Source organism: Haplochromis burtoni, unplaced genomic scaffold (assembly GCF_018398535.1).
Source record: "Haplochromis burtoni strain Fernald_Lab_line unplaced genomic scaffold, NCSU_Asbu1 Contig_224, whole genome shotgun sequence".
Taxonomy (NCBI): domain Eukaryota; kingdom Metazoa; phylum Chordata; class Actinopteri; order Cichliformes; family Cichlidae; genus Haplochromis; species Haplochromis burtoni.
In genome coordinates this window covers 613,104-622,978 of record NW_024582585.1, presented here as the reverse complement: position 1 = coordinate 622,978, position 9,875 = coordinate 613,104, and positions in this window count along the sequence as shown.

The window sequence follows — 9,875 nt, the reverse complement described above, 5'->3', positions numbered from 1 at the left end:
CTCAAAAATCGACAGTGCGTCTTAAGTATGACCAGCAAGAATGATTGTGCTTACTGACCGCAACATTAAGACAGCATTGTTTTATTTTATTTATGGAGCATTATTATTTAATAAATGCTGATAATTTATTTCTAAGTAATTTTTTCATGTATATCTAGGCTGTATGTGTGCCTATGTGAGATCTGGGACACAGCTTTGACTAAGAACTCTCTTTTTGTTCCTACTTTATGGCTTAAAAAAAAATTATCGAGATATATATCGTATATCGCCATCTGAAGAATATCGAGATATGAACTTTGGGCCCTAGTGTGTGTCACTCTTGTCTCCTTCTCTGAGTTTGCTGAGTTTCAGCTCAGTGTGAAGCTCCACAGCAGCAGTGATGTTCAGAGCTGTTAGGAGGCCAGAGGTGAGGGCAGCTCTGAGCTCATTAATGTGCTGGTGGACGGCGAGCTGCAGGGACGTCCTCTTTAACTCCTCTTTAACACCTTTAACACCTCTTTAAGTCCCACAAATTCAGAGTGAGCTGATTACTTTAATATTTTATGTTCCAAAGTAAAAACAGCTGTAGGCGATATGATCCTTCAAAGTTTACCCAGAGTGCATATTGTGAGTTATGAGATCCAACATCAGGGTACCAATGCTGGTTTCTGCTCCTCTCTGTCACAGACATCACTCTGCTGCAGTTATTCAGACTGATGAGACAGGATTTAGTCTTCATGCTGTGACTCCTGCAGCGGGTCTGAAACCGATCTGGATGCAGTTTTAACAGACTTCCTTTTCAGCCCTGAATGCTTCATGTGGAGATCTGCTGAACTTGTGACGATATGAGTGATCAGAGATGCTTGATAAATAATTAAATATTAGGGAATAACAAGATAAGGGCCTGCAAGCACACCTACACCTTTATTGGTGTAAAGTCTATAAAACATTCAGCCAAAGATCCAAAGGAAATGAACAGAATCATAACGAAGCTTAAAAAGATACTCAAACAGACACACTGAGGGTGATGAGAGAAACAAGACACAGGTTCACACAGACACAACACACACCAAAATAAAACGGAAAATAGCTAATACTTAGAGACGACTAAGGGAAACACTGGGGACGGCTGAAAACTCAAAAACTGAAGGAACGAAAACAACAGACTGCTGTTAGCTGTAAATAATGAACCATGACACCCTGACATTAAAAAGCACCAAATTTGCACCTCAGCTGAGCACTTTTAAAATGAGCATGGCTTAAATTTTTTTTATTAGCAGTATTACACATGACAAGTCAGCTGACTGTGAAGGGGTCAGGTGGGACCTTTTCTCTGATTTGATCTGACTTTTGCTAAAACGAAGTCTTCCTTTGATTTCACATGTTTGTAAAACAGTGCTTGAGGATCGAAGGAGGAGGAAAGGAAACAAGCTCAGCTGGCCTCAGATCAGCCCTGCACCACCCTGCAGTTGTGATCTCAGTAAGCCCACCAGTAGAGAGGCTGATGATACAGCGATGTTTAACTCTGATTTGAAAATCTGATCTGTCGTATTAAAAGAGATGTTCAGAACAATACAGAGCAGAGACAGCTGAGGGAGCGCTGGTTCTCTGATCGCAGCGGTTCTGTCCATCATGGCGGGCAGAAACGATTCATCTGGGGGTCACAACTGAATAGAGATTGAAAATGTGATGTCATTCAGGGGTAAAACCGCAAAGGATTCTGGGAACTCGTGGCAAGAGGTACTAGCGCACCAATATTGTGTCAGGACAATTCACTATTTATGCACAATAAACAAAGGAGCATAGTGCGACAATTTCTGTTCAGCGCCAGACTTGCTTGTAACCTATATCACCAATTATGTTGTGAAAAATGACGTATTAACTACAACAGCAGACTGACCTTTGCGGGAATGCTTGGAGCAGACTAACATGTGAGCTGGAGTGTTCTGAGACGTTATATTTGGTCTTTGAATGGCTGCAATCCAGGCCATCCGTCACCTCTTTGTTACTTCGGAAACATGGCTCGAACAATTTCTCTTCAACGACGTAATCCGATAACAACCGATCTCTTTACCCGTCGGCTTCCCGTGGCTGTCATGCGACCGGCTATTGCAGTTAATAATACAACAGCTTCTTGACATTTTTTGTGTTTCTTTTTATCGCTGTGTAACTGATTTCAATTGAAAGCCTGCGTGCGCTAGTACCTCTTGCCACGAGTTCCCAGAATCCTTTGCGGTTTTACCCCTGAATGACGTCACATTTTCAATCTCTATTCAGTTGTGACCCCCAGATGAATCGTTTCTGCCCGCCATGATGGACAGAACCGCTGCGATCAGAGAACCAGCGCTCCCTCAGCTGTCTCTGCTCTGTATTGTTCTGAACATCTCTTTTAATACGACAGATCAGATTTTCAAATCAGAGTTAAACATCGCTGTATCATCAGCCTCTCTACTGGTGGGCTTACTGAGATCACAACTGCAGGGTGGTGCAGGGCTGATCTGAGGCCAGCTGAGCTTGTTTCCTTTCCTCCTCCTTCGATCCTCAAGCACTGTTTTACAAACATGTGAAATCAAAGGAAGACTTCGTTTTAGCAAAAGTCAGATCAAATCAGAGAAAAGGTCCCACCTGACCCCTTCACAGTCAGCTGACTTGTCATGTGTAATACTGCTAGTAAAAAAAATTTAAGCCATGCTCATTTTAAAAGTGCTCAGCTGAGGTGCAAATTTGGTGCTTTTTAATGTCAGGGTGTCATGGTTCATTATTTACAGCTAACAGCAGTCTGTTGTTTTCGTTCCTTCAGTTTTTGAGTTTTCAGCCGTCCCCAGTGTTTCCCTTAGTCGTCTCTAAGTATTAGCTATTTTCCGTTTTATTTTGGTGTGTGTTGTGTCTGTGTGAACCTGTGTCTTGTTTCTCTCATCACCCTCAGTGTGTCTGTTTGAGTATCTTTTTAAGCTTCGTTATGATTCTGTTCATTTCCTTTGGATCTTTGGCTGAATGTTTTATAGACTTTACACCAATAAAGGTGTAGGTGTGCTTGCAGGCCCTTATCTTGTTATTCCCTAATATTTAATTATTTATCAAGCATCTCTGATCACTCATATCGTCACAAGTTCAGCAGATCTCCACATGAAGCATTCAGGGCTGAAAAGGAAGTCTGTTAAAACTGCATCCAGATCGGTTTCAGACCCGCTGCAGGAGTCACAGCATGAAGACTAAATCCTGTCTCATCAGTCTGAATAACTGCAGCAGAGTGATGTCTGTGACAGAGAGGAGCAGAAACCAGCATTGGTACCCTGATGTTGGATCTCATAACTCACAATATGCACTCTGGGTAAACTTTGAAGGATCATATCGCCTACAGCTGTTTTTACTTTGGAACATAAAATATTAAAGTAATCAGCTCACTCTGAATTTGTGGGACTTAAAGAGGTGTTAAAGGTGTTAAAGAGGAGTTAAAGAGGACGTCCCTGCAGCTCGCCGTCCACCAGCACATTAATGAGCTCAGAGCTGCCCTCACCTCTGGCCTCCTAACAGCTCTGAACATCACTGCTGCTGTGGAGCTTCACACTGAGCTGAAACTCAGCAAACTCAGAGAAGGAGACAAGAGTGACACACACTAGGGCCCAAAGTTCATATCTCGATATTCTTCAGATGGCGATATACGATATATATCTCGATAATTTTTTTTTAAGCCATAAAGTAGGAACAAAAAGAGAGTTCTTAGTCAAAGCTGTGTCCCAGATCTCACATAGGCACACATACAGCCTAGATATACATGAAAAAATTACTTAGAAATAAATTATCAGCATTTATTAAATAATAATGCTCCATAAATAAAATAAAACAATGCTGTCTTAATGTTGCGGTCAGTAAGCACAATCATTCTTGCTGGTCATACTTAAGACGCACTGTCGATTTTTGAGAAAAAGAAAGGATGAAAGGAAAAATACGGTGCACGAGTTTTGTAAGATGGTTTGTATCGGGGCAGGAGGCTGGAGACTTCGTGGTCTGAGATACAGCACGCAGTTTCACAGACTCTTCATTTTGCACTTGATGGCGATGTTATACAGTGGGGCAAAAAAGTATTTAGTCAGCCACCGATTGTGCAAGTTCCCCCACTTAAAATGATGACAGAGGTCAGTAATTTGCACCAGAGGTACACTTCAACTGTGAGAGACAGAATGTGAAAAAAAAATCCATGAATCCACATGGTAGGATTTGTAAAGAATTTATTCGTAAATTAGGGTGGAAAATAAGTATTTGGTCACCTCAAACAAGGAAAATCTCTGGCTCTCACAGACCTGTAACGTCTTCTGTAAGAAGCTTTTCTGTCCCCCACTCGTTACCTGTATGAATGGCACCTGTTTGAACTCATCATCTGTATAAAAGACACCTGTCCACAGCCTCAAACAGTCAGACTCCAAACTCCGCCATGGCCAAGACCAAAGAGCTTTCGAAGGACACCAGGAAAAGTATTGTAGACCTGCACCAGACTGGGAAGAGTGAATCTACAATAGGCAAGCAGCTTGGTGTGAAAAAATCAACTGTGGGAGCAATCATCAGAAAATGGAAGACATACAAGACCACTGATAATCTCCCTCGATCTGGGGCTCCACGCAAGATCTCATCCCGTGGGGTCAAAATGATCATGAGAACGGTGAGCAAAGATCCCAGAACCACACGGGGGGACCTGGTGAATGACCTGCAGAGAGCTGGGACCAAAGTAACAAAGGTCACCATCAGTAACACACTACAACGGCAGGGAATCAAATCCCGCAGTGCCAGACGTGTTCCGCTGCTGAAGCCAGTGCATGTCCAGGCCCGTCTGAAGTTTGCCAGAGAGCACATGGATGATACAGCAGAGGATTGGGAGAATGTCATGTGGTCAGATGAAACCAAAGTAGAACTTTTTGGTATAAACTCAACTCGTCGTGTTTGGAGGAAGAAGAATACTGAGTTGCATCCCAAGAACACCATACCTACTGTGAAGCATGGGGGTGGAAACATCATGCTATGGGGCTGTTTTTCTGCCAAGGGGACAGGACGACTGATCCGTGTTAAGGACAGAATGAATGGGGCCATGTATCGTGAGATTTTGAGCCAAAACCTCCTTCCATCAGTGAGAACTTTGAAGATGAAACGAGGCTGGGTCTTCCAACATGACAATGATCCAAAACACACCGCCCGGGCAACAAAGGAGTGGCTCCGTAAGAAGCATTTGAAAGTCCTGGAGTGGCCTAGCCAGTCTCCAGACCTCAACCCCATAGAAAATCTGTGGCGGGAGTTGAAAGTCCGTGTTGCTCGGCGACAGCCCCAAAACATCACTGCTCTCGAGAAGATCTGCATGGAGGAATGGGCCAAAATACCAGCTACTGTGTGTGCAAACCTGGTAAAGACCTATAGTAAACGTTTGACCTCTGTTATTGCCAACAAAGGTTATGTTACAAAGTATTGAGTTGTATTTTTGTTATTGACCAAATACGAGATCCCTGTATTAAAAATGTGGCTTACAGAACTTATAAACATTCTTCACCTTGAAAAAATAAGATATAGTATGAATGATAATGTAAAAGATTTTGAATTAATTTGGCATCCTTTACTTACATACCTTGGGAAAATATAAAGTTCTGTCTCCTTTTTCTTTCTCTTTCTTTTGTTGGCAGCCGGGGGATCGGGACCCATTACGGGCGACTGCGGGTTTTTTTTTTTTTTTTTTTTTTTTTTTTATTTTTATTTTTTTTATTTTTTTTTTTTTTATTTCTATTTTTTTTCTTCTTTTTCTTTCTTTTTTTTTCTTTTTCTTTCTTTTGCTGTTTGCTTGTTTTGTTGTTGTTGTTGTTGTTTATTACTTGCTTTATTCGTTTAGAGAAAAAAAGGAGCATAAGTTATGTTATGTGAATTTACAATAACTATAATTATACTTGCTCTCAATAAAAGATATTTGACAATACTTATTTTCCACCCTGATTTACGAATAAATTCTTTACAAATCCTACCATGTGGATTCATGGATTTTTTTCACATTCTGTCTCTCACAGTTGAAGTGTACCTCTGGTGCAAATTACTGACCTCTGTCATCATTTTAGGTGGGGGAACTTGCACAATCAGTGGCTGACTAAATACTTTTTTGCCCCACTGTATATGGTGAAAATACTAGTAGTGTTAGCTGCACGGCGTCAACGCGTTAACAAGCTAACCACTAATGCTAACCACAATGCTAACCGCTAACACTAACCGCAACACTGATGCGTTGACACCGTGCAGCCAGTATTGCCAACTTAGCGACTTTGTCTCTATATTTAGCAAGTTTTCAGACCCCCTTAGCGACTTTTTTTTCTGAAAAGCGACTAGTGACAAATCTGGTGACTTTTTCTGGTGTTATTGGAGATTTACTTATGATGTCTTTTTGACGTGTAAGCGCGTATCGCTCCTACTCTCAACAAGCAGCGGTTGCTGCCGTTGCACCTCACCCGTGCCAAAGCGCTCACAGGCGGAGGATAGTCCTCACGCAGCTGCTATCAGGGTAGGAGATGTTCCCCCCTATGCGTCCAAATTGCAAATGAATCTCGCATGAGCGAAGCCGCGCTCCTGCACTGACTGTAACGCAGTCAGTTCTTTTACTCTTATGCTGTTTTGTGGACCACAAGGTTTAAAACTACTCATAAACACACACACACAGAAAGTAACTCCACCAGAGTGCCTATTTCGGGACACTTTTGCCGGTCCAAGCCTGGATAAAGGAGCAGGGTTGGAATCGTGACATTAAAAAACAATAATTGCTAAAAGAAATTTAATTTGTAGTTCTAAATAAACTCTAAATGCATTTAGGACGTTTTTTACTCACTTTATGTCTCTTCCACGATGTTATTTCTCTCTCCAACAACGTAGGTTACAATTAGATTAGCATGACCAATTATGCAAATTAGGCGATGACGTCATTTAGCGACTTCTAGCGACTTTTAGGACAGCCAATAGCAATTTTCCTTACTGAGGAGTTGGCAACACTGCGTGCGGCCCCACGCACGGGGCGATCCGCGGTAACTCGTTAACGAAGATTTGCCGCGTTAAAGCAGTTATGGCGTTAACGTCATTTTAACGAGAGTAACGCTGACAGCACTAAAATAATAATCTCCAAATGTTTTATTTTTACCGACCAGCTCCTCTTTGATAGCTGCCATGGCCATCCTGTTCTTTGCCTGCAAGTGAAGCGATGGCAGGGGGGGAGTTATGTTCAGTGAAGGAGAGAGGCGAGACAGAGTAACGCCGCGTAGGGACAAAAGTGGATGAAGGAGAGGCAAACTTGCGGTTCCACAAGTATAATTATTACGTAACATAGACTATATCGTTATAAATGATATTGTCACATCTCATATCTCATATAAAAATATATTAATATATTTAAAAACTCGATATATTGCCCAGTCCTAACACACACACACACAACATGCTCAATCATCCAAGTAAATCCCAAAGTGACTCTATTCATCTGGATGTAGCGTTTTGTGGGAGAAACATTTCATCACTCATCCAAGTGACTTCTTCAGTCTCAGCTGACTGCAGGTTTCACCAACCTTATAAACAGTACATTTGCTCAATAACTGAAACCAGCCCACTGAAAGAACAATGGGCTGTGAGGTCAGTTCCTTGATCATTAATACGCAATTTGTCATGACCAACGATCAACAGCCACTGATCAAAGCCCACTGATCAATTGCCATGAATATTTCATAGAGAGTTGGGGAATGGCTGCAATCACAGCATGTAAGATGGTGAAAGATGTACCCTTAGGCCCCCTCCTCGATTCAGAGATGGTCTTTCCCTTTTCACGTAAATGGCCTCCTTGACTCCGCTCAAACCAGCGTTCCTCCCTGTCCAGGATGTGTACATCCTCATCCTTGAAAGAGTGTCCACTGGCCTGTAGGTGTAAATAGACTGCAGAGTCCTGGCCTGACGAGTTAGCTCTTTTTTTTGTCGCCATCTGCTTCTCCAGAGGTTACTTGGTTTCCCCGCCCTCACCTTTGCAAAGCTGAGGTGAGTCCTGGTGTCTGTGTGGTGTTCATAGTTCATATCAATGCTGGTTCATGAATGTGGAGCTGCTGGCTCCCCGTCAAAGACGCATTTACATCAGAGGCCTTCTCATACTTTTTATTATTCTTAAATACAGCTCACCTCCATTTTATTTCTTTAACTGAGCTTTGGAAAGAATGGCGAGGGAAGGAGGGGACACTTCAAGACATGATGCAGGAATCAGGAAGTCAGACAAACACAAACAAAGTGGGCACTTCAAACATTTCTGTTAGAGCCTGGCGAGTGATTCACTGACAGTGAGCTGTGAAAGCAGCGAGGACAGAGCTGCAGCAAAGTATCAGACACTCAGACCAAAACCTCCTCCCTTCGCTCAGACCCCATGCTGAAAGAAGCATGAGGGGACTTCTGAGGGTGTAAAAGTGTTTCTCTTAATTCACAGGCAGGGTTTTCCCCCTGCCCCGCCCTACTTCAGACAGAGGAGAAGCTCGCAGGTTGAGTCTACTTATTCACCTCCAGTTCACACCAACAGCAGGTAAAGAAAACCCCAACACTCAGACCACTATGAGCAGCACATGGCAGTAGTGGGAAGAAAAAATATGAGAAACCTCCAAAAGGAACTATCCGTTAAAATTTGGCTTCCATCCACCGAGGGCTTCAAGGTCAGCTTCAGGATTTCCTGGTGGAAAACTGACAAAACGCCTGATGAATTAGAATGTCTGATTCTTAAATGTTTGCAGTGTGTTACCAACAGAGGGTACTTTCTAAAGATTTAAAATATCATGGCACATTTGACCTCTGACTGTCAAGGTCAGCAGATTGATATGAAGGTCTAAGTGACAATAATGCTATACAGTGTGAGGTAGTCAGACTCGAGCGTCAAGGAAGGTGGTAGGGAAGCAGACTACGCAGACATTTCGGGTTTCCAGAGGTGAGCAATTTATTTACAGTGAACTCAATTTAATGTGTAACTTAAGAAAACTTTCCTCCAAAGTAACTCAATTAACAAACCTCTACAATACATGGATCTGGTAACACAGCTCACCTCTCCTCTCTACCCTGGATCTGGAAGAGACTGGCTTTAAATAGGCCCATCAATTTCCCTTCAACTAGCTCAGTCAACACCACTCACTTGAACGGAGGGATCTAAAACTCTACACAGATGATTAAAAAAGACACAAAACCTCACACTTCTAATTGGCACATTTACACAACTAAATGGCTGTATTAATGAAAAGAAAAAGATTCAACAAACCCCTTCAGACCTTGAAACAAACAAAAGGAAGCATTTCTATGGAAAAAGAAACCCTCCACTTGGTTTGATCTGCTGATGTCATGTGTGACATCATCAGGACTTTAAAATGAGGAAATGCCAGGCAGGCGTTTCCCCACACCTGACCCTATGAAGACTGAAAAGACAAACAAAGTAAGTATGAACAAATGACTTAATCTGTAACATAATAAAATATAAAGAAACATAACTTAGTATTTGCTTAATTTGCAGAATGTTTGATTTGCCGGCAACAGAACGCTTACACAAACAAACCCGGGATAGTGAGTGAAGCAATGTTACTTGACAAATAGCAAATCATAGCAAATACATAGAAACAGAATAATGTGTATAATGTGCAAAAAAAGGTCAGCGCATATGGGACAAATGGAGAGCATTGCAACTGCTCATCCACTTTGTCATACAGCGATATTAAACTGCCACTAAACTAAACTAACTAAACTGCCACTGTTTGTATTGATAACACATAAGCATATAGGGAGTGATATCTGAAGACTCTAAATGGTGACTTTGTAATGTATGTTACTATACTAGGTTATAACACTTTAAATACAAAATATTGTTTCCCTGGATATTTCTT